Source organism: Pantherophis guttatus, chromosome 3, assembly GCF_059756535.1.
Source record: "Pantherophis guttatus breed Tessera chromosome 3, ASM5975653v1, whole genome shotgun sequence".
Taxonomy (NCBI): Eukaryota; Metazoa; Chordata; class Lepidosauria; order Squamata; family Colubridae; genus Pantherophis; species Pantherophis guttatus.
Window position 1 is genome coordinate 199,927,529 of NC_142065.1, and position 25,038 is coordinate 199,952,566.

The 25,038-nt window shown below is 44.4% G+C and overlaps 1 protein-coding gene and 1 long non-coding RNA gene across 5 annotated transcripts in view; one reads left to right on the plus strand and one right to left on the minus strand.

The window, feature by feature from the left end:
* Positions 1-2,176: 2,176 nt before the first annotated feature.
* On the minus strand, positions 2,177-24,703 carry LOC148114959 (uncharacterized). Its single transcript, XR_015733612.1, has 2 exons — positions 24,351-24,703; positions 2,177-6,861 (listed from the first exon to the last, which is right to left on the minus strand). It is a non-coding gene; the product is annotated as an uncharacterized LOC148114959 (long non-coding RNA).
* ZHX2 (zinc fingers and homeoboxes 2) overlaps positions 22,238-25,038 on the plus strand; it is a 70,181-nt gene continuing 67,380 nt past the window's right edge. Inside the window, exon 1 of one of the 4 annotated variants that reach the window (XM_060681854.2) lies at positions 22,238-22,964. The gene's annotated coding sequence lies outside the window, so the exon portion shown is untranslated. The remainder of the gene's footprint in view (positions 22,965-25,038) is intronic. The other 3 variants (XM_087891381.1, XM_087891379.1, XM_087891380.1) reach the window with 3 other exon arrangements.

Below are 25,038 nucleotides of genomic sequence, written 5' to 3' on the forward strand. Positions count from 1 at the left end.
CCCCCTGCGCATGCACATGCGACCCCCACGCATGTGCGCACATCCCCCCGCCCCCCGTTTTGGGCCTAGTAGGCCTCCCTGCAGCCTCCTGGAACCAAAAATGGGCTGTGGAGGATGCAATGCCCCCGCTGCTCTCCCCCTGCCCCCCTGGGATGCATGTGTGTGCCACCCCTGCCCCCGCTGCGCATGCACGCCCGTCTCCCGCATGCGCCTCACCCCACATGCATCCCAAAAATCAGCTGGCTGACAGGAGGTGCGCACATGCATGTGCAGTAAAGCTGAGCTGGTTGACGGCTCGCATGCCCGCAGTGAGGGCTCTGTGTGCCAGCTGTGGCATACGTGCCATAGGTTCGCCATCATGGGTATATAGCATGTGTATACGTGTGTTATATATGTGTAGATATATACTTTCAAAAGCAGGTGGCAGAATTTCATTTTTAATGTGGGCCAGTGTGTGCTCACAGTAAAAAATAACAATGCTTATCTCTATCTTATGTCTTAACTCTTTTCCAGAAGGCCAAGGAAGGGTAGGGTGGCTGTCTCACTCCTGTTAGGGGAAGAGGACATTCCAGAGTCAGGGGCAGCAGCAGAGAGAGCTCCTGGACAGCCATTTGTCTGGAATGGTATAGGACCATGATGGCGAACCTGTGGCATGCATAACCATATCAGTGGGCACGCGAACTCAGCTCCGGTGTGTGATTTTCGGGCCTTCTGGGCCCAGCAGAAGTAGGGAAACAGGCTGTTTCCTGCCTCCGGAAGGCCCGGGGGGGTGGGGAAAGCCCGTTTTTCTCTCTCACCTGGCTCCAGGGCCTCTCTAGGAGTCTGGGGAGGGCAAAAACGGCTTTCCCCACCCCCATGGGCCTTTGGCCTCCAGAGGCAAAAACAGCCCATTTGACAACGTCCAGTGGGACCAGAAGGTCCGTTTTTTGCTTTCCCTAACCTCCAGGGCCTCTATAATAATAATAATAATAATAATAATAATAATAATAATAATAATAATAATAATAATAATAATAATAATAATAATAATAATAATATTTCTATACCACCCTTCTCCCGAAGGACTCAGGGCGGTGTACAGCCTATTTAAAAACAGAATAGACATCAATTTAAAATAATTTAAAAGTATTAAATAAATTTGGCTTAATTTAAAACCCCAAAAGTTTAAAACATCCAATATAAAATTATGTTGCTAACCCAGCCTGGCGGAACAATAGGGTCTTGAGTGCGCAGCGAAATACCCGGAGGTCAGAAATCTTACGAATTTCCGGGGGCAGTTCATTCCACAGGGCTGGGGCTCCCACAGAGGAGTCTGGGGAGGGTTAAAACAGCCTACCCCACCCACCCCCGGAAGTCCTCCAGAGGCCGAAAACGGCCCATTCGACAACTTCCGGTCCCACCTGGAAGTCAGGTCCCCCCTGCCCCCCCTCCTGGCATGCGATGGCAAAAAGGTTAGCTATCACTGGTATAGGATCTCCTATTTAAGGAGGGGTTGGATTAGAAGACTTCCAAGGTCCTTCCAACTCTGTTATTCTGTATTCATAGGCCCTGCCAGTTTTAATTCTTTAACCGAGACCGTCTGCAGCATACCTTCCCTATCTGATTTGGTGGGACTGGCTGATGTAATGGGATGAAGACGCTTCTTTAGGTAACCTAGCCCCATGCCAGGTAGGGCTTGATAGATCACAACCCTTTGAATTGGACCTGGAGCAAACTGGCACCCAATGCAGCTCTCACAACAAGAAATGTTGTACACATCCTTCTTTGGGTGCCTAAAATCTCTGCTGTGGCAGAGATGTTTCCAGTCTTCTATTCATAGCTTCTGTCTGAAATGATAAGAAGGATATTCTTTTAACCGATAAAGAGAGGATACATTTGTAGGCTGGCCTGTGAGCGTCACTCAAGGTCTGAACATATTGTTAGGAATAAAATACCTTTCAGAAAGCTATCAGACATCTAGAGAACCTGTTAAGCTACCTCAGAATAAAGTGGTTTGTTACAAAAGCACTTCGGATGAATTGGTTAAGATCTTATATAACTTGTTTGTGTGACGGCTGCATGCTTATGGCGAAAGATAAGTGCAGTCTATGGCACCAAGGCCCGGCTCATTTTAATCATGATCAAATCCGTCATAATTGTTTGATGTGGGGAAAGGAATACCATGTGATCACTGGCATGACGTCCTACAAATTTATTTATTTATTTATTACATGTATTTATATGCCGCCATTCTCCCGAAGGACTCAGGGCGGCGAACACAAGTTAAGAAACAAGTACAATAAAATCATAATTTAATCCAAATAATTAATTAGTAGTAAATAATAAAGCCCGGAATCAGTCTCAGCCTATTTGTTTGAAAAGCCAAATCTTCAAGTCCCGACGGAAGGAGCGGAGATCAGGAGCCGTCCGGAGATCAGTAGGTAATTCATTCCAGAGGGTGGGAGCACCCACAGAGAACACCCTACCCCTGGGCACAGCAAGGTGACATTGGCTCGCCGTCGGAACCCTGAGGAGAGCGGCCCTATGTGAGCGAACAGGACGGTGAGAGGCAGGCAGGAGAAGGTCATGCAAATATCCCGGACCTAAGTCATGAAGGGCCTTATAGGTGAGGACTAGCACCTTGAAGCGGACCCGGAGAACCACTGGTAACCAGTGCAGCTCACGCAGGAGGGGTGTTATATGGGAGTAACGAGGGGCTCCCATAACAACCCGTGCAGCTGCATTCTGGATCAGCTGGAGTCTCTGGGTGCATCTCAGGGGCAGGCCCATGTAGAGGGAATTGCAGTAATCCAAGCGGGAAGTAACCAGGGCATGAGTGACTGTGCGAAGGTCATCTCGGTCCAGGAAAGGGTGCAACTGGCGCACCAGGCGAACCTGTGCGAAGGCCCCCCTGGTCACGGCCGTTAGATGGTCTTCTAGGGATAGCCGAGCATCCAGGAGGACACCGAAGTTGTGAGCCCTATCAACGCAGTGATGGGTTGCCCCCGGTTCGCACTGGTTCTATAGAACCGATAGTAATACCGGTGGGAGGCTCCGCCCACCGACCCCGACGTCATCAGAACACTTTGCGCATGTGAGCAAAGCAAGCGCACACTTGCAGCCCCGTTGTGAACTGGTAATAAAGTTAAGTAGTACCCACTCCTGCTACAAATGATTGCTTGATTTTATCACACCGTGTTCTTATGATGCATATGACATCATTGTGGCTTTTTTACCTCATATGGGCTGAGTTAGGCTTAAAAAAACCACCACTTAACCATAGTTACTGGGACCCCAGACTCTGCTAAACTAAGCCAAAAACAAATTACATTTTAACTTCCTCTGCAATATGAAAATACCAACCAGGATCTAACTTTTCCTCCAAAAACTGAATTTGTTGGTCTTCCCACAACTCAATTAAAGAATCCTGTGTTATATAACTGAATACCCTCAATTTCCTAAGTTTACCTCACCGGGTAGTGGAAAGGCCAAAATGGAACCAGGATACAGAAACTTGCACTGAACCTTGAAAATGCAAAAATGTCTAAATAAATATTATTTTACGTACAGCCCAATCTTCTCAGAAGTATGACCAAGTTCAAGCAGCCTTCTTTCTAATAGGTATATGAAATTACAGCTTTAATTTAAAAGAAACGCCTACATTTTATCCAAAGTTTTTTTTCTTTAAAATGTTAATGCAATGTTTTTTCTTTAAACAACAACAAAAAAAAACCCAACCACACATTCTTATAAATTATAATTTTCATTTATTTTTCAGGGGAGGTATTCACTTACCTTCGCTACTGGTTCGCAAATGTGAGTGCACATGCCACCTCTGCACATGCGCAGCAGTCGTGGGTTTCAAAAATTTTTACTACCGGTTCTGTGGGTGTGGCATGGCTTGGTGGGCGTGGCTTGGTGGGCGTGGCAGGGGAAGGATACTATAAAATCTCTATTTCCACCTCACTCCAGGGGAAGGTTACTGCAAAATCCCCATTTCCTCCCAATCAGCTGGGAATTGTGAGGCAGAGTATCGATGGGGGCGGGGCCTGTCAGAATTTTTACTACCGGTTCTCCGAACTACTCAAAATTTCCTCTACCGGTTCTCCAGAACTGGTCAGAACCTGCTGGAACCCACCTCTGGCGCAGAGCCTTCCGTGTATGCGCAGAGCATCAAAAACGGGATGTGATGACGTCGGGCAGGTGGGCAGAGCCTCCCTCAGTCGCCGCTACCAGTTTGCCCGAACCGGATAGAACCAGATGAATACCACCACTGATATTTTGCTGAGGAACTTCTGGCCTTGGACCGAGGAGTACATTAAGAAATGAATCAGGTTCGTCTAACAATTCTGACTTCGTTTTGCTAATAAAATAAAATGCATGAGGAAAAGCATTGATAAAGTGATACTAGCATGAAACCCAAGTCTTGCTTCTTCTTCTTCTTTTTTTCCCCTTTTCTTGGTTTAATGTGATAGCCAGCATTTAGGGTGAGCAGTAAACTGACATTTGTAAAGAGTCTTATAGCACCTTTTGAGCCTAACAGTTTTATTTAAGGCAATCAGCTTTTGTGAGTTTGCAGATCACTTCATCAGATGCACGGAGTGGCTTGACTTGATGGGAGATTTAAATAGAGCGAGGCAGGGGGCAAGGGGAGGGGGGAGACAGGATAGTTATGCAGATAGGGGTCCTTGCAAGGCCGATTACAAGCATCTCACAATTGTATGAAGAGTCTTTTTTACGGCGATCTTGGTGTTCTCTGAGCATGTTTGTTTGCAGATATTTCATTACTGAACATAAGTAACATCTGATGATGTTCAAGTGAGCTACAGGTACCCTTTCCTATTATTTATTTATTTATTTATTTATTTATTTATTTAATTTGTATACCGCCCTTCTCCCAGAGGGGACTCAGGGCGGTGAACAGCCAAAATTAAAAAACATACAAATACAAAAGTTAAGATAATTAAAAAAGAATTAAATCATTAGCTTCCCAATTTAAAACCCCCAAATCTATAAAATTTAAAATCCCAATTAAAAACCATTTAGGCTAGGCCGGCTTGGTGGAATAAAAACGTCTTCAGGGCTTTACGGAAGGTCCGGAGGTCCGGGATCAATCGTATTCCAGGAGGCAGCTTGTTCCACAGGGCGGATGCCCCCACAGAGAAGGCTCTCCCCCTGGGGGCCGCCAGCCGACATTGCCTGACCGACGGCACCCTGAGGAGGCCCTCTCTGTGAGAGCATATTGGCCAGTGGGAGGTTATCGGTAGCAGCAGGCGGTCTCGCAAATATCCTGGCCCTAAGCCATGGAGCGCTTTAAAGATGAGAACCAACACCTTAAAGCGCACCCGGAAGACCACCGGGAGCCAATGCAGCTCGCGCAGGAGAGGTGTTACGTGGGAGCACCACGTCGCTCCCATAATCACCTGCGTGGCCGCATTCTGCACCAGCTGGAACCTCCGGGTGCTCCTCAAGGGGAGCCCCATGTAGAGAGCGTTGCAGTAGTCCAGGCGTGACATGACCAGGGCATGTGTGACAGTGCACAAGGAGTCCCGATCCAGAAAGGGGCGCAACTGGCGTATCAGGCGGACCTGATAAAAAGCCCCCCTGGCCATGGCCGTCATATGCTCTTCTAAAGACAGCCGTGTGACCTCAATGTGCTTGCACAGGAGCAGGAAGCTCAAATACAAAGCCCAAAGAAGGTATAAAAACCCACCCACTCTCAACTCCATTTTGTCAACTGCCCAGAATCACATGTGGTTGGCGGTTCTGCTTCATGAATAAAGACAACTTTTCTTTCCAATCAGTCTCCAGCCTCCATTTTAATCTCCCATGCCTTTCTCCTGATTTGGAACTGGAACTGGACATTTCTTCCAGTGGTGAAATGTAAAATTTGTTACTATGGTTCTGTGGGCGTGGCTTGGTAGGGGGGGGGGTAATATGACTGAGTGGGCGTGGCCAACTTTTTTTTTTTTTACTTTTAAAACCATTTTTTCTACAATCTCTTTGGCTGAAGAGGTTGTTTAAAAAATGCTTTTAAAGCCTCTGACGATCCCAGCTGACTTGCCTGATCGGCAGAGGCTTTCTTTCTTTCTTTCTTTCTTTCTTTCTTTCTTTCTTTTTTTAAAGCCTCTGATGATCCCAGCTGAGCCGCGCGATCATCAGAGGCTTTTTTTTTTACTTTTAAAAGCATTTTTTCAGCCAAAGAGGTTGTAGAAAAAATGCTTTTAAAAATAAAAAAAAGCCTCTAATGATTGCGCGGCTCAGCTGGGCAATGGGGGGGAGCAGGGATTTTTGCTACCAGTTCTCCGAACCACCCGCTTCCATCGCTACCGGATTGGGCGATGCAGTCCGAACCGGGAGCATTTCACCCCTGATTTCTTCCAACAATAGGGATTTCCAGAGAGGTGGGCTGTTGATCCATTTAGTCCAGGGGTGAAATTCAGCAAGTTCTGGAGAACCAGTAGCGGAAATTTTGAGTAGTTCAGAGAACCAGCAAATACCACCTCTGGCTGGCCCCAGAGTGGGGTGGGAATGGAGATTTTGCAATATCCTTCCCCTGCAATGCCCACCAAGCCACACCCACAGAACCGGTAGTAAAAAAATTTGAATTCCACCACTGATTTACTGAATATTCTGTTTTGACTGAAACCTTGGCTGAAATGCAGTGACTAAGGAACAATCAAAAGAAGTACCAGATTTCATTGCATACTCACCATGGGGGGGCAAGGGGGGATAGATAAGGCAGCTAAGTGAAGGTTTATAGCTTTAAACCTTCCCTTTAAAAAATTGTTTTTCCCCCTTAGCTATTTCTACAGGATTATTTTGTTGTTGAGCAGACAAAGTGTGTCCCGTTGGAAAGTCATTTCAGAGATAGTTCCTTACCTAAACAGAACAACAGAATGACAATCAGAAGGCCATTGAGCTTCAAGTCAAACTAGTTACTAAGTCTGCACTACTATTAATCTTCTCATCATTCCTATCACCCATCTCCTCCCACTTATGACTGTATGACTGTAACCTTGTTGCTGGTATCCTTAAGATTTATATTGACTGTTTCCTAATATGATTTGATTGCTTAATTGTATCCTATGACTATCATTAAGTGTTGTACCTTATGATTCTTGATGAATGTATCTTCTCTTTTATGTACACTGAGAGCGTATGCATCAAGACTAATTCCTTGTGTGTCCAATCACACTTAGCCAAAAAAGAATTCTATTCTGTTCTGTTCTGTTCTGTTCTGTTCTGTTCTGCTCTGCTCTGCTCTGCTCTGCTCTGCTCTGCTTTGTTCTGTTCTATTCTATTTCTATTCCTCGAGGGGGAAACTGGCAGTGAACATCAGAAATCTTCCTTCCTCCCACTCTTCCTCCTTTCTTCTAGAAGGAGATATACAGATATATGCTCAAGACCCTGGTGAGGGCAGGACATTATTATTTTAACTTGTTGTTGTCAACCTTTATTAAGCACCTATTTTAACCAGTGCTGATATTTATTATATTACCCTTTTTTTAAAAAAAAAAAGCAAAATCTGCAGCACAGAAAGAAGAATCGGGATGAAAGAGAGGCTAAGAAAGAAAACAAAATTCTTTATTTTTCTTCCTTCCTGATTTTGATTGTCTGGACGGGCATCATAATTATCATTTTGTGTTCATCAAATCCCCCTGTGTTGTTATGGAAATGCTTCCTAGATGACATTCAGATATCACAGCAGGCTGGGAAGTGAGAAAGCCAGCCGAGGACAGAATTCAATCATCATCCAAGCCAGGAAAGGAACTAACAATTTCCTCCATTTGTATAACCAACAAGGGCAGCCAACTAGCGCATAGCTCTTTTTAGTAGCACACTGCAACCTCCCTTGCAATCATCGGTCATCAATCCTGTTTTCCAAGGTTGGGTACACCTGGCCTATAAGAGGAACTCAATTTCATAACTTGCAGCTGATCTCTGGAGCAAGGTTCTCTCCGAGATCCAGATAAACCTCAATTTGCTATTATTCAGAAGAGTTGTGAAGACCGGTGTCTTCACCCAGATCTTTGGAGAGAAAGAATGAGACCCCTTGCTTCATTCCACCTGGTCTGGGCACACTTGCCATCTTTTTTATGGATTTTATTGTAACTATTATCCTCATCTTTCCCATTATCTTCTTCTATTGGTATCTTATTCCTAGTGTGTCCTTTCACTCTTGGCCAATAAAGAACCTTGTTCTGTTCTGTTCTGTTCTGTTCTGTTCTGTTCTGTTCTGTTCTATTCTATTCTATTCTATTCTATTCTATTCTATTCTATTCTATTCTATTCTATTCTATTCTATTCTATTCTTTCTATTCCTATTCTAGTCTAGTCTATTTCTAGTCTAGTCGAGTCTTTATTCTACTCTACTCTACTCTACTCTACTCTACTGTACTCTACTCTACTCTACTCTAGTCTACTCTAGTCTACTCTACTCCTGTTCTGTTCTGTTCTGTTCTGTTCTGTTCTGTTCTGTTCTATTCTATTCTATTCTATTCTATTCTATTCTAATTCTAATTCTAATTCTAATTCTAATTCTATTCTATTACTCTACTCTACTTCTATTCTATTCTATTCTATTCTATTCTATTCTCTACTCCTATTCTATTCTATTCTATTCTATGCTCTGCTCTGCTCTGCTCTGCTCTGCCATTGGGAGATGGGTAGCATGTAAATTTAATAAACTGTCTTCATCATCCTCATATGCTAACCTTGGATGCTTTTAAACATGGCTGGGACGATTATAGGTTAGTCTGTTCAATGAACTGGGGTCTTTTGATTAGTTTACATTCCAGTATATGCAACCCAGAGAATAGCTTAATTCAATGACCAAGTTCAATATGGTTTTGGACACAGTGTTGAGGCTGTAAATAATATTACCCTGCTTTAATACTAAAGGATGCTTAGTCTCATGTTCCTGTAAAGTTTTTTTTTGTTTTTTTTTTGGTCAGTCAGGGATCTATTTTTACTTTTATTTTTCTACTGAACACCAATTATTTACTTTTTTTTTTTAGGCTACAACAGGGTAGCTAGTTTCTGATTCAGTTTACACAGCAGATTTCTCAATTTTTAGAATATTCTACACAACCCGTGACCCATTGAGTCATGTTTCAGAAATATTTTTTTTTACCCAAACAGAGAAACAGAATGAGAACATCTGGGCAAAAAATCAGTGGGAATCGGGAGTGACTGATGATTTCCTGCTGGCTTCCCCATTGAGTTTGCTTGTAGGAAGCTGGCAGAGCACATTGGAAATTATCATCACATGGCCACAGCTGACATGGCAGCGTGGCGGTACTGAAGCAATCACAACTTGCCAAATTTCAATCCCACAGGAGTTATGGGTCTTGGATTTTGGACACATTGTGTAAATTAGCCCATTTGGGGTATGTTGATTCAAAACCTATGCATCATTTCACCCAATTGAAGGTTACAAACAATTGAACAGACACAAGAGTTTTAGTATATATAGATATACTGTCTATACCATGATATACTGTCTATACTATACCATGAGTCTGTCATCTGCACCTCTATAACTGTCTGGTTTGGTTCTACAACCCAACAAGACAGACACAGACTTCAGAGGATAATGAGAACTGCAGAAAAAACAATTGCTACCAACCTGCCTTCCATTGAGGACCTGTATACTGCATGAGTCAAAAAGAGGGATATGAAAATATTTACAGACCCCTCGCATCCTGGACATAAATTGTTTCAGCTCCTACCCTCAAAACGACACTATAGAGCACTGCACACCAGAACAACCAGACACAAGAACAGTTTTTTCCCGAACGCCATCACTCTGCTAAACAAATAATTCCCTCAACACTGTCCAACTATTCACTAAGTCTGCATTTCTATTACTATTAGTCTTCTCATTGTTCCTATCACTCATCTCCTCCCACTTGATTTATATTTATATTGATTGTTTCCTAGTATGATTTGATTGCTTATTTGTACCCCTATGACTATCATTAAGTGTTGTACTTTATGATTCTCGACAAATGTATCTTGTCTTTTTATGCACACTGAGAGCATATGCACCAAAGACAAATTCCTTGTGTGTCCAATCACAGTTGGCCAATAAGGAATTCAATTCTATTCTATTCTATTCTATTCTATTCTATTCTATTCTATTCTATTCTATTCTATTCTATTCTATTCTATTCTATTCTATTCTATTTGAGATTAATCCGCAGGAACAGTCTTGGAATAAGGATGTGTTGCTAGAATACGAATCACGATTTCATAGAAGACACCCACAATCCAAAAAGCTTGCACGGATCCCAAACTGATACAAATAAACCAGAGTTTTTTAAGCTTTAGCAACTTTAAAATGTGTAGACTTCAACTCCTAGCAGGCTGGCTAGGAAATTGTGGGAATTGAAGCCTACACATCTTAAAGTTGCCAAGTTTGAAAAACACCGATCTAAATTAAGTTCCTAAAGGAAGGAAATCTATCAGCTAAAGCTATCCATCAATTAAAAATAACAGAAGTTGGGTGAGAACATCTTTTTAAAAACACAATCTGACAAATGCAGCAAATGTGCCTACAATGAGAACATTACAAGTTTACAGTTTAATATGCGAAGCTATTACCCCTTCCTGGAAGTCAAATTTTAATATTTTCTTATCCATTTCTTGTGCCAGCAGATTAAATCCAAAGGAACATTGGAAAATAAAATATCAACAGTTAGAGCTGATCTCTAGTGAATTCACTATCAGTGAAATTGATCATGGATGCAAACTATGATTCCAGTGAATATTCTATTCCATTATAGCATCCATTAAACTATAAAAAACTCTTTTTTTACAGCCCTGTAATCCCTTAATTCGGGGTAGAGTCAGAGCGACTGGATGGAGCTGAGCGTTTGTTTACTGGCTGGATGCCCTTCCTGACACCACACTGAGTTCACAGCAGATATTTTTTTCTTTGCATCCTAAGAGAGAAATATCCGCCACTACCTAGGATTGAACTCTCAACCTTCCAAGTGAGAGGCGAGCATCTTCACCACTAAGCCACCAAGTTGTTCAACATCAAACTACATAGGACAATAATTCCAGTTGCTTAGCATTAGAAAGCACCCAGTGACTGAATCTGGATTTTATTTCATTAATTGGGATTGAAACGCCCCTAACTCAGTCTGGTGGGGGGAGGGAATCTGAAAAATATGTTGTTTGGGAACGACAGAAAATGGAAACGCAGAGTGACCCTAATAGAGTTCACAAACCAATTTGAGAAGCTTGAAAATTGTACTATTTAAAAACTTCTGTCTCAATTCCAAGTCTTTTATGATTTACAAGCATAGTGCAACTAAGCTATTCATTATTCCGAGAGGCACCCTTTAATTACTTTTACCCGTTTAAACCGTTGCTGTGTTTCTCACAGCCTGTGGCCTGATATTAGAAAATCAAACACAAAACAGGGGGGGAAAAGGATAATTTTAAAGCTCGGTGACTATAAGCACATTCTCCGTTGAAAAGAACTGTTATATGTGGAAGCCAAAAGGCCATCAAACCATAGTAGCAATTTGAAACAGTAAACGCCTGGCTCTCGGCACAGTTGAAGAACAATTAAAGCATTATTGAGGAACTGAGACTTAGAGGTAAGAATAATCGCTGCCAAAATTCATTCATCAGCAATGAAAAATGTAGGCATTTTGCCATGGAAGTCCAACTGCATATACTTGGAGGTAACGTTTATTCGGATCTGTGTCAAACAACTAATATTAATATTTATTTGTATTAAGGAGAGACTCCATTGCATTTAGCTCGACTCCTGATGATTTTAAGAGCACAGCCAAGTTGCTTTCTAGCGAAAAAAATAGAAATGCATTGTGCTCAGCGGTAGGTTTCTCATTATGTTGCTACTGGTTCGCCCCGCGTACACATATGCATGCCTGCCTTCCACGCATGCACCCGGCCTTTTGTGTGTGTGCTCAGCCTCAAAAACGTAGCTAAATAGGATGGCATAGAGCTGGTGCCTACCTGAGATTTCCGCTACCGGTTCCGGTGAACCAGTTCAAATCGGCTCAATGCCACCTCTGATTGTGCTGCCTGGTTCCACAGTGATTTTTTTCCCAGCTGCCTAGACGTTACAACCTCTTCATCTTCCATCTGACATCCTGCTTCATTGTTTGACCCTTGTTATCTTTTCCAAGATCTAAATCAGTGTTTTTCTCAAGTTTGGCAACCTTAAGATCAGTGGTGGGTTGCTACCAGTTCTCCCTGGTTCTTGCGAACCGGTAGTGGAAATTTTGAGTAGTTCGCAGAACCAGTAAATACCACCTCTGCCTCACCCCGCCCCCAATCTATTCGCTGCCTCCCAAGTCCCAGCTAGAAGGGGAAAAAAACTATTTAAACTGTTGCCGCGGAGCTTCAAAGGGCCACCCTACAGCTGATCAGTGATAAAAGGCAGTGTGGTGGTAAACCAGTGCGCTCCAAAAACAAATGGGTAGACCAGTGCCTCCAAAAACAAATGAGTAGACCAGTACCTCCAAAAACAAATAGGTAGACCGGTGCCTCCAAAAACAAATGGGTAGACCGGTGCCTCCAAAAACAAATGGGTAGACCGGTGCCTCCAAAAACAAATAGGTAGACCGGTGCCTCCCAAAACAAATGAGTAGACCAGTGCCTCCAAAAACAAATGGGTAGACCGGTGCCTCCAAAAACAAATAGGTAGACCGGTGCCTCCAAAAACAAATAGGTAGACCGGTGCCTCCAAAAACAAATAGGTAGACCGGTGCCTCCAAAAACAAATAGGTAGACCGGTGCCTCCAAAAACAAATAGGTAGACCAGTGCCTCCAAAAACAAATGGGTAGACCGGTGCCTCCAAAAACAAATAGGTAGACCGGTGCCTCCAAAAACAAATGGGTAGACCGGTGCCTCCAAAAACAAATATGTAGACCGGTGCCTCCAAAAACAAATGGGTAGACCGGTGCCTCCAAAAACAAATAGGTAGACCGGTGCCTCCAAAAACAAATAGGTAGACCGGTGCCTCCAAAAACAAATGGGTAGACTGGAATGCTCCAAGAACAAATGGGTAGATTGGTACAGCTCTGCAAGCAGTTAAAAGCCTGGTAGACCAGTACCTCTGCTAAATCCTAAAGAATTGTCACATGACCATCAAACCACGCCCACAAAATTAGCCACACCCACAGAACCAGTAGTAAAAAAATTTAGAACCCATCCCTGCTTAAGATGCGTGGACTTCAACTCCCAGAATTCCCTAATTAGCCTTGCTGGCTGAGGAATTCCTGGGAGATGAAATCCACACTTCTTAAAATGGCTCAACTTGAGAAACGCTGGCTTAGATACTGTCACCAGTGATGGATACTTCATACACTTTGAAAATATAACAAGTTTTATCAGGCACACTTTTATAACTACCCTGTTACTCAAGGCATTATTTGTTTCAAAATGTAATATAGGTAGTCCTCAGTTTACAACCATTCATTTAGTGACCATTCAGAGTTACAATAGCACTGAAAAAAAGTGACTTGCGATTGTTTTTCACATGTATGAGCGTTGCAACATCCTCATGGTCATGTGATCAAAATTTGGATACTTGGCAACTGGTTCGTATTTATGACGGTTGCGGTATCTGGGTCCTTTGATCCCCTTTTGCGACCTTCTAACCAACAAGGTCAATGGGGAAATCAGATTTCCTTAACAACCATGTTCCTAACTGTTCTGTCCCCGTCTCACACACGCACCCCCACAGACAGGCAACAGCTAAAGAACTCAGCCGACAACAGTTTTATCTGGTATCAGAATTGGCAGCAACCCAGTGACTGGCTGCCAGGTATTCTTTACTCACGAGGGGGGAGTTTCTCCCTTCATCCGGGAACAAAGCCAATACATAATAATCAACAAAGTCCAGTAAATACAAAGAAGGTCGTCCGATATCCGTTTTTTGCTTGTCACAGAGCTGAACCGGCCACCACACCCTCTTTTATACCCTGTAGGGTGTGGTTCAATGACTCAGCCTAATCCCTGGCACGCCTCTTCTTCTGTTGCGCGCGCTTATCTCTGCGACGCTGCCGAGAATCCAGCCAAGACTCATCTTCCTCATTACTGTCCACCTGTGCCTGTGTGGACGTGCTTGGCCCCGGGCCTATCTCTTGACCTTCGGCGGACACCGAAGGCATTGCCAGAGAGGAGGGTCCTGGAGAGGGAGGCCTTGCCAACTCCTCTCCTTCACTCTCGGAGTCCTCTCCTGCCAATAACACAGGCTCAGGTAACGGAGCCACAACACTAACTTGAGATTCCAGGTTGAATCTCTCCTTGTTCAGTTTCCACAATTTTGGCCACTACTGTAACCAGCGGAATGGCTTGCCTCCAGAAATTATGGGTGCTTCATCACTGGAGGCTTTTAGGAAGAGACTGGATAGAACCTTGTCGGGAATGGTATAGGGTCTCCTGCTTGACCACGGGGTTGGACTAGAAGACCTCCAAGGTCCCTTCCAACTTTGTTATTCTGCAATCATGTGACTAGTGGAGATGGCAATTTCGCAATTGGTCATAAGTACCTTTGGAGCGGGAAGATTCATCAGAACTTTATTAAGCAATGACAAGCTGTATAGGGGGAAAAAAATGATTGGGCCTTATGGAGACCCATGAATGAAGGAGAACAATGACTCTGTCTATTCCCACATACATTCAGTGCATCTAGCAAAGTGGTGAATGTAAATTTAGAAGCGTGACTGCGTTGTTTCTGATAAAAGATGGACATGATTAGGAAAGGATAACACATAGAAGTTAACCTTGAGCCTGGTGGCTCAGCAGACTAATAGCATTGTGATTAACACCAGCTGTCTGCAATTACTGTAAGTTCGAATCTCACCAGGCTCAAGGTTGACTCAGCCTTCCATCCTTTCTAAGGTAGGTAAATTGAGGACCCAGTTTGTGGGGGCAATAAGCTGACTTTGTATAAATATACAAAAGTATGAAGGCTATTGTTTAACGCATTGTAAGCCGCCCTGAGTCTCCGGAGAAGGGCGGCATATAAATCAAATTAAAAAAAAGAAAATAGTAGGAGAGAACATTTCTTGGTAGCACCGAGGGTGGATTTGAAGAGGAAATGGAAGAGAAGAGCAACAAAGATGATTAGGGGACTGGAGGCTAAAACATGCGAAGAACAGTTACAAGAACTGGGTATGTCTAGTCTAGTAAAAAGAAGGACCAGGGTGACATGATAGTAGTGTCCCAATCAGCAGTGGGTTTCACCCAGGGGTGAAATCTAAAATTTGTTACTACCGGTTCTGTGGCCGTGGCTTGGTGGGGGGGGGGGGGTAATCTGACTGGGTGGGTGTGACCAACTTTTTTTTTTTTTTTTTACTTTTAAAAGCATTTTTCCTACAACCTCTTCGGCGGAGGAGGTTGCAGAAAAAAATGCTTTTAAAAGCCTCTGACAATCCCAGCTGAGCCGCCCGATCATCAGAGGCTTTTTTTTACTTTTCAAAGCATTTTTTCGGCCAAAGAGGTTGTAGAAAAAAATGCTTTTAAAAGTAAAAACAAAAACAGCCTTTGATGATCGCGCGACTCAGCTGGGCATGGCTGTGGGGGGCAGGGATTTTTGCTACCAGTTCTCCGAACCACCCGCTGCCATCGCTACTGGATCAGGTGATCCGGTCCGAACCGGGAGCATTTCAACCCTGGTTTCACATTATGTTACTATCAGTTCACCGTGCACTTGCCTTCCACGCATGCATTTGGCCTCAAAAACGTGCCCAAATAGGATGGCATAGAGCCGGGGCGGGTGGGCAGGTCCACCTGCAATTTCTGCTACCAGTTCTAGCGAACCGATCCAAACTGGCTGGATACCACCTCTGGTTCCAATACTTGAAGAGCTGCCACAAGGAAGAGTGGGGCAACTTATTTACCGAAACAACTTAGAACCGTGATGGCGAACCCATGGAACACGTGCCACAGGTGGCACGCGGAGCCATATTAGTGGGCACGCCAGCTCAGCTCTGGGGCGCATGCGCGTGCCGGCCAGCTGATTTTCGGGCCTTCTGGGCCCACCAGAAGTAGGGAAACAGGCTGTTTCCTGCCTCTGGAGGGCCTGGGGGCGGGGTGGGGAAGGCCCGTTTTTCTTTCTTACCTGGTTCCAGATCCTCTCTGTGTATCTGGGAACGGCGAAAACAGCCTTTCCCACTCCCTTGGAGGCCCTACGGAGGCTGAAAGGGCCCATTTCCCTACTCCCGGTGGGACAGGAAGTGACGTTTTTCTCTGTCCCCAGCCTCCAGAGACTCCTAGAGAGGCTCCTAGAGACTCCTAGAGAGGCTCCTAGAGACTCCTAGAGAGGCTCCTAGAGACTCCTAGAGAGGTTCTGGAGGCTGGGGACAGCAAAAAATGTCACTTCCTGTCCCACCGGGAGTTGGGAAATGGGCCCTTTCAGCCTCCATAGGGCCTCCAAGGGGGTGGGAAAGGCTGTTTTCGCCGTTCCCAGATACACAGAGAGGATCTGGAACCAGGTAAGAAAGAAAAACGGGCCTACCAGGCCATCATGTGCCAGGAGCGAGGGTGGGGGTGGGAGGGGGTTGCACACGCATGCGCGTGGGCACATGCGTGCGTGACCCTCCTCCGCCCCCCCTCCTGGCACGCAATGGCAAAAAGGTTAGCCATCACTGACCTAGAACTAAGGACAAAATTCCTAACAGTGAGAACAATCAACCAGTGGAACAAATTGCCATTGGACTTTGTGGGTTCTCCAACACTGGAGAAGAGACTGGACAGCCATTTGTCAGAGTATAGGTCTCCTGCATGACCAAATCCAAATCCCTTCCAACTTTGTTACTGTTACTGCCTCCCCTCCTCAAGAGATCCAACCTACAGCTTGAAAAACCCTGCTGGAGAAAGGAAAAGGGGTTTTGCAAAGAACAGTTGCCAAAGAGAGTAAGGAATGATTAAGAGTGAACAAGATAAAGAAAATGCACAGCCATTGTGATGGAAATAAAAAGAAAAATTGCAAGGGAGGGAGAGAGAGAGAAAGAAAAAGAAAGAAAGAAAGAAAGAAAGAAAGAAAGAAAGAAAGAAAGAAAGAAAGAAAGAAAGAAAGAAAGAAAGAAAGAAAGAAAGAAAAAAGAAAGGAAGGAAGGAAGGAAGGAAGGAAAGAAAGGAAAGAAAGGGAGGAGGGAGGGAGGAAGAAAGAAAGGAAGAAAGAAAGAAAGAGAAAAGAGGGAGGAAGGAGGGAAAGAGGGAGAAAGAGAGAGAGAGAAGGAAGGAAGGAAGGAAGGAAGGAAGGAAGGAAGGAAGGAAGGAAGGAAAGTCATGAATGCTTTGAGGATTTTTTTTTAATATTAAATCTGCAAATGTAGATGATGTAACTGGAGAATGTTCAAATGTGTGTTTATGGAGTGGCTGCCCAAATTCTTTTAACATGTCTATGAAAAGTTCATATGCTTGACAATGGCGGGTACTGTTCCCTTAAAATCAAAAGGAATGATATGAAGAACGAATGCAAAACTACAGGGTGGAGGGGGAGGTTAGTTTGTTAAGGGTCCCTGGGATGCTGTTTGGCAGGTTTTGATGGAAAAGGTTCAAAAGGTGACAATATAAACCAAATGGGAAATGCAGAGAGGCTTTTATGGTAGGCAGATATACAAGGTTTTGTTTTGCTATGCTCTGCTTTTCTTTTTGGTCTTTCGGAGAAATGTATGGCTGGGACAAAGGAACTTCAACATGTTGAATTAAAGAAGCTGTATGATGAAGTAGTGGACATGAAGGCTGGAAAGTTAAAAGTATAAGTTGATTGGTTGCTGTAGTCATTAAAAGCTGAAAGTCCTTGATACTACATGATTACTGCATGATAGAAGGAAGTGTGAGAATAGATGGCCTGCTAAATGAATGGATCAGCATTAAGGCAAGAGATATGTGATGTCCACTTAGTTGTTTAATGTATTCATGAATAAACATGTAAGGGGATATTAAAAATATTAGGTATTGGATATTGGAGGATGTTCGAGGTTGGGAATGTAGTTGTGTACGCAGGCAATACAGTGTTGTTGGCTGAGAATCAGATGGTTTGCAGAAAGTGTTAGAAAGACTGTAATGCCACAAGGCATATGGATATGAAAATTAAGGTATGAAAAAAAATGGAAATTTGAGTGAACAGTAGCAAGCTAGATATGAATGACAAAACCTAGAGTAGATCAATGTTTAATAAAGATGGGGATATGGAAGAAGATGTTAAGATGTGCAAATCATATAGAATGATAACCGGTACTATGTGGTCAAAACGGAATATGAAAAAATATGAAATAAAGTGAGATAGTTGTGTATAAAACATGGTTATCACCCTTTTGCCTTATGGAAGTGAGATCCGGATATATTGGGAGAAACGTAAAACTGAATGAAGTAGGAGGGCTTATTTAAGAACTAGAACAGAACAGAATAGAATAACAGAATTGGAAGGGATTTTGGAGGTCTTCTAGTCCAACCCCCTGCTTAGGCAGGAAATCCTACACCACTTCAGACAAATGGTTATCCAACATCTTCTTAAAAACTTCCAGTGTTGGAGAATTCACAACTTCTGGAGGCATGTTGTTCCACTGATTAATTGTTCTCCCTGTCAGGAAATTTCTCCTTAGTTCTAAGTTGCTTCTCTCCTTGATTAGTTTCCACCCATTGCTTCTTGTTCTACCCTCAGGTGCTTTGAAGAATAGTTTGACTTCTTCTTCTTTGTGGCAGCCCCTGAGATATTGGAACACTTCTACCACGTCTCCCCTAGTCCTTCTTTTCATTAAACTAGACATACCCAGTTCCTGCAACCGTTCATCATATGTTTTAGCCTCCAGTCCCCTAATCATTTTTGTTGCTTTTCTCTAACTGTTGGGGCAAAAGAAGATAGGACCCAGAACAAATCGATTCTTAATACAATATAGACAGGAATTGGATATGTCTAGTCTAGTGAAAAGATGGACTAGGGGGTGATATGATAGAGGTGTTCTAATATTTGAGGGGCTGCCATAAAGAAGGTCAACCTATTTTTCCAAAGCACTTGAAGGCCAGACAAAAAGCAATGGATGGAAACTAATCAAAGAGAGAAGCAACCTAGAACCAAGGAGAAATTTCCTAACACTGAGAACAATTAACCAATGGAATGGCTTGGCTCCTGAAGTTGTGGGTGCTGCATCACTGGAGGTTTTTAGAAAGAGATTGGACAACCATTTGCCTTCAACAATATAAGGTTTCCTGCTTAAGCAGGGGGTTGGACTATAAGACCTCCAAGGTCCCCTCCAACTCTGTTATTCTGTTCTGAATGCAAAAAGTGAAGAAGGACCAGCACATTCAGGTGGTTTGGTCACCCAGGGAATGAATGAGCATCAAATCGCAAAACAGCAATGTGAAGGTTGAGCAAATGGCTTGAGAGTCACTGAAAATCAAGCTTTGATAGAGCTGAGAAATTTGAAGAACAAAAGGCAGCGTATCACTTGGTGTCTGCCTGTGAAAATGTGATGCACATTTGGGCTTGTTAGCCTTTCCTTCCCATTTTTTTTTAAAGCTCCTGCTCTATCTCTCCTGGGATTCTCAGGTAACTTTCCACCCAAGTATTAACCAGATCTGATCTTACTTAGCTTTTTTCAAAGGTTGGTTAGATGGTGCCACCCGGGGGGAAGGGAAAGGGGGGTATTTAAAAAAACCAAGTCGCCCTTGGCCTCAAATTGCCTGATCCCTCCCAAAGCAGATACCAAATAGGACGACTCAAATTAGACCTAATCCATCCATCAATTTGTATAGTAGTTAAAAGTCAGAGTCTTCCCAGCGTCCAAAAGCCCTAAAGAGGCGGAGGAAAGGATATAACCCCCCCCCTCAAAAGATCAGTTTTGGGAAGGGGAGGGGGAGTCTTTTCGTGCTTCTTTCTGGAGAGTAAATAGGCGTAGGATCCCGAGCTCCCTTCCGCGAGGCTGCGAGCGACAGAGTTTATCTAACGTCTCAGCCACACGCCCGCTTTTGCGCGCAGGAAAAGCCGAGAGCGCAGCGTTCAGATGTTAAAAAAAAAACGGTAGGTAAACTCGCTGCCGCCCGCTTCTCCCTCCCCGCGCGATAACAACCGAAGCAAGAAAAAGGGAAGCAGAGTTAAGTATTGCGAACTTCTAAACTTCTGGATCTCCACTTGGTCCCTTCTTAAATCAATACCCATTCAAACTTTTTAAGTGATGCGCTGCGGTTTACCTAAGGTTTACCTTACAGGTCTCCAGCCTAAAAGGAGACACGACGTCCTGTTTCACCTTCCCTGTTCTAAAGCCTGACCCGAATTTGAATGTTAAAGAAAGCCGGGGTTCATACCCCCCCCCACAAACAGTAATATAAGCGGTTTTTTTAAAAATTTGATTTATATGCCGCCCTTCTCCAGAGACTCAGGGCGGCTTACAATGCGCTAAGCAATAGCCTTCATCCTTTTGTATATTTATACAAAGTCAGCTTATTGCCCCCACAAACTGGGTCCTCAATTTACCTACCTTAGAAAGGATGGAAGGCTGAGTCAACCTTGAGCCTGGCGAGATTCGAACCTGCAGTAATTGTAGGCAGATGGTCTTAATAACAGGGTGCTTTAGACCACTGTACTACCAAGGCTTTTTTGGTTCAGGTGAGAACATGGGGTATTATGCTTCAGAAATTATCTTTCGTCACAATGAGCAGAGGGGGGAAACCCAGTCAATGTTGGCTTATTATTCATAAGCCATTCTTAGGCCATGGCTCAGTGTGATCCGTGGAACCACAACTCGCCACTTGAAGCAAGCAGAAAAAGCATTTTAACTCCGTCCCCAATTTTCCTAGTTACTTAAAATCAATGTGTGATTATCCCTAATAGTTATTTTTTTTTTCCCCTTCAATCATCTCCGATTCTTGCAGACTGCCTTGGTCAAGGAAGTCCCTGCTGTTTTCTTGACCAGGGTTTTCAGAATCATAACACTTTATTACATTTATATGCCGCCGGATTCCCAACCATCCCTTAGAACAGTGTTTCTCAACCTTGGAAGCTTGAAGATGGGTGGACTTCAACTCCCAGAAACCCCCAGCCAGCGCAGCTGGCTGGGGGATTCTGGGAGTTGAAGTCCACCCATCTTCAAGCTACCAAGGTTGAGAAACACTGCCTTAGAAACTTACTTGCAAGGATGAATTCCCAATTACGAAATTTGGAGGGGAAAAAAAACCAAAAATCACCTGAGTTGCATTCTCGGGATCTCCCAAAGCAGTCAGTGGTAGCGATGGGAAGATCCCGAGGGGTCCCCACCACTCCCATCTAATCAGGAGACAATGCGATACATTTAAAAAGACGCCCACCCACCCCTTCTCGCCCACCTCCCAATATTTAACGGGAGCAACAGGTCTGGTGGCCGGCGGCAGGTAAGATAAAAGATGCTTGGCTGTAAAAAAAAATAAAAAAAATAAAGGAGAGACGGTCCCGAAAGGGGACTTCGGGAAACCTGCAAACGAGGATAACGCGCGATGGATCTCCGTGAACTCATCGGGCGCTACCGTTGCAACGACTCCGCCTTCCAATCCCGGGGAAGTGGTGGCTGATTTGCAAGGGCAACTTCAGACACCCCCTAGTTCAGGGGTGAAATCCAGCAGGTTCTGACAAACCGGTAGTGGAAATTTTGAGTAGTTCGGAGAACCGGCAAATTCCACCTCTGGATGGCTCCAGAGTGGGTTGGGAGTGAGGATTTTGCAGCACCCTTCCCCTGGAGTGGGGTGGGAATGGAGATTTTGCAGTATCCTTCCCCTGCCACGCCCACCAAGCCACGCCCACAGACCCGGATTTCACCACTGCCCTAGTTAGCCAGTTTCGTCCGTAAAAAAATTAACGGTATTTTTTTTTCATTTAAAAAAAAAAATTCCTCTTCCAGTTGAGCGTTGGGGGAGCGTGTGAACGCGCAGGTGCGCCTACCAAATATTCCCTCCCCCCCGAAAAAAAACTACCTGCTTTTGGAAAGGAGGGCAGAGATTTTTTTTTTTAAAAAAAGAAACGGTCAGGAGGATCCATGTGCCGGACTCAAGCCTTACTCAGCGAGCGTTGAGTTCACAAAACCTTCTTCATTTTTTTGCACCAACCTTCATTCTGATTTGCTCTTTTCGGGAAAATGTACTCGGCATCTGGCTTCGGGATTCAACGGTCCCGGCTAACTTACTTAGGGAGTAAAGTCCTACCGGATTTAGGGAAGAAGGTGAAAGTAGTAGTAACGCTCCGTCCAGCCTAAAAACCCAGGGGTGTTTTGGGGGGGGGGGAGGGACAAACCTTACTTAAGCAAGACTTAACTAGAATTTGGCCTTAAATTACTTAGGACTTAACTAAACAGCAAGCAAATGAAAGAGACGGACGGCATCCGAGATAAGATAGCACCGATGTCTTAGGGGAAGAAGATACATTCCGTGTCAACTCCGCGGGAAAGTTAATCCTCCTTTATTACGTTCGATTAAAAAAAGTTCCCTGCGATGACACCAATCTTCACGTTTAGGAGGTAACCAAAAAGCGGGTCAAAAGAAGGGAAGAGTCCTGAAACCCGTCGGGGGGGGGAGGTGGTGGTGAAGAGGAGGCTGCTTTAAGCGAGGCGCTGACCTTCCCCCCCCCTCCCTAAAAGAATTCGCGGTCGAAATTTTCGCGTCAAAAACTTTCCAGCCAAACCCAGCGAGACCCCGATAGAGGAGCTGTGGATTGTATCGTATGCAAATACGCAAGCTGACGTAAGAGATCATGTGGGGGTTTTTTTTGGTGTAGATCACCACCACCGATCGGAGAGGGGTTTTTTTTTTTTTTTTTGGTATTTTTTTTTTTAAATTCTGTATCCCCCTTTTTTTTTTCCTTCCTTTCTCCCCCTTCCTCCCTAGAAGGGGGGGCGACGATTTGCATAAGTGAAAGTCGCGGACCGTCTCCTCGGCGTTCTAGAACGCGCACCGAGAGTTCCATTCGTGGGGGGGAGGAGGGGGAAAGTTCTGCGTCTCGGCGTTCCAAAGCTTTTGATCGCAGGTAAGGAAAAAACTTCGCCCTTCCCTTCCTTTCCTTTCCTTTCTTCCCCTCCTCTCGCCCGCCCTTCTTTTAAAAACACACAGCATTAATTTAAAAAAAAAATATTTTTTAAAAAAAAAAAAAAAGAGCAGCAGAAAGACCCAGCACCCTTAATCGGGAAAAGGGAAGCGTCGGATACCTTGCGAAGAAGCCAGATTGGATATTATTCCTTTTTGCCACATGGACTTCCAGGGGGGGGGGACGGGGACTCGGGCTCCTGGTCCTGAGCTAGTCTAGCAAAGCAATGCACTTCGACCGAACTTTTTCCGCCCTCTCCCCGCTAAGAAAAACCTCTCGTTTTGGGTCGTTGTTTTTTTTTTTTTTTTTTTGGAAGGGGGGGGGTTCAGTTGGAAAGAGGAGGGGCGAAAAGCAAAGAGAATACAATTCAAATTGGGACAAAAAGAAAAGGCATGGATGGTGGGAGGAGGAGAGGAGGGGGGGGGATCGAATTGCTTTCTCTTTCTCGCCTTTCTTATCCACCGTATCCGAGCGCAAGTTTTTGAAGGGGGGGGGAAGGAGCTGAGAGAGAGAGAGAAAGAGAAAAAGAAAGAAAGAAAGGGGGGGGGAAACGCCAAGGTCTCTTTTTTTAAAAAAAAAAAATGTATGTCTACGTTTCACTGTCGACATCAGCAACACAAAATATGGCGTCCGCTTTGGAGAGGGCGTTACGTAGAGCCCGAGAAAGACGATCTTGGAGGGGGGGGGAAATAAAATAAAAATCGAGGCTTGGGGAGGGGGTGATGGTGGGGGTGGGGGGTAAAGGCAACCCAACCCCCTGCAACACAACTGCGACCGGCGGCTGAATTCAAAGCAGTGGCGTTTTGCACTCTTTCGAAGGAGGGGGAATAAAATAGGCAAGACACAGCAGAAAGCTGCCAGTGCGTCTGGGGAGTGAAAGGGGGGGGCACAGATTTGCACTTGGGTTTCATTCTTTCTCTCCCTCCCCCCCCACCCCACAATCCCGGGGCGATTTAGCTTTTAAGGCAGCGCGACGGCCTCCTCGTAATATGCTAGCTTGCAATAGCGTCTCTTCCTTTCCTTCCCCCCCCCACGAAAAAAATAATAATCCCCTCCCCTCCCCGGCTGCTAGAAATGGTCCGAAATACGTTGCATTTTTACCCTTTTTGAGACTGGCCGGCTGGTCCAGTCCGTTTTGAAATTAGCAATAGTTTAATAGCCAAACTTCATCCGTTCTCCCCCCCTTTTCCCCCCCCCTCCAAATTATCTTTTCCCCTCCTCCTCCCCCCCCCCACAGAGACCCCTTTTTTGTGTTTTGTTTTGTTTTAAATCTCGTATCTCATCCCTCCCCTCCCCGCTAACACGTCTCCGGTTCTCTTTGCCAAATACCTGATGCGTTCCAAAACGGCCCTGTTTCAAAAGCAAAAAGGAAAAAAAAACGGGGGGATCGGTTGGTTTCATTTCTGTTTTGTTCCTGTTGCAAAGGTTCTCCATAATCGGGGGGGAAAGGGAAAAAAAAAAAACCACACAAAAAAAATTCTTATTGAACGTGTTCGGGTCATGCCATCCCCCTTTGAAAAGACTTCCAGGTTACGAGGTGTCTGGGTTTTTTTTTTAATTCTCTCCCCCTCTCCACACACACCCACACCCAAATTAATAAGCTTTCTTCTCCCTGATGATTCTGGATGTATTTGGTCTTATCCTATGGAGAAAATGTAAATAGCCCTCCCCGATCCCATGTCAGAGTGGGGAGAGACCTATTTTCGAGGAAGTGGAATTGCTATTTGCTCAGACTTTCCACCTGATCGCTTTGACTTCAAAGCCATGTGAGGTTTTTTTTTGTGCCCTCCACTACTTCCGGATCTCCCTTTGTTTGCTTGGTGTGGGAAAGCTGTACAGCTGGGTGGGTGGTTTTTTGATTTTTTTTTTTAAAGGCACCAAGTCCTTTCTCCCTTCCCTCCCCCCCTCCCTTTAAAATTTCCAAAGGCTTGGGTCACCATGTGCAAGGCGGTTGAGCAGTTTCTGAAGCTCAGTGTGCAAATCGGTTGCTGCAGTGCATTTTTTTTTATATATTTGA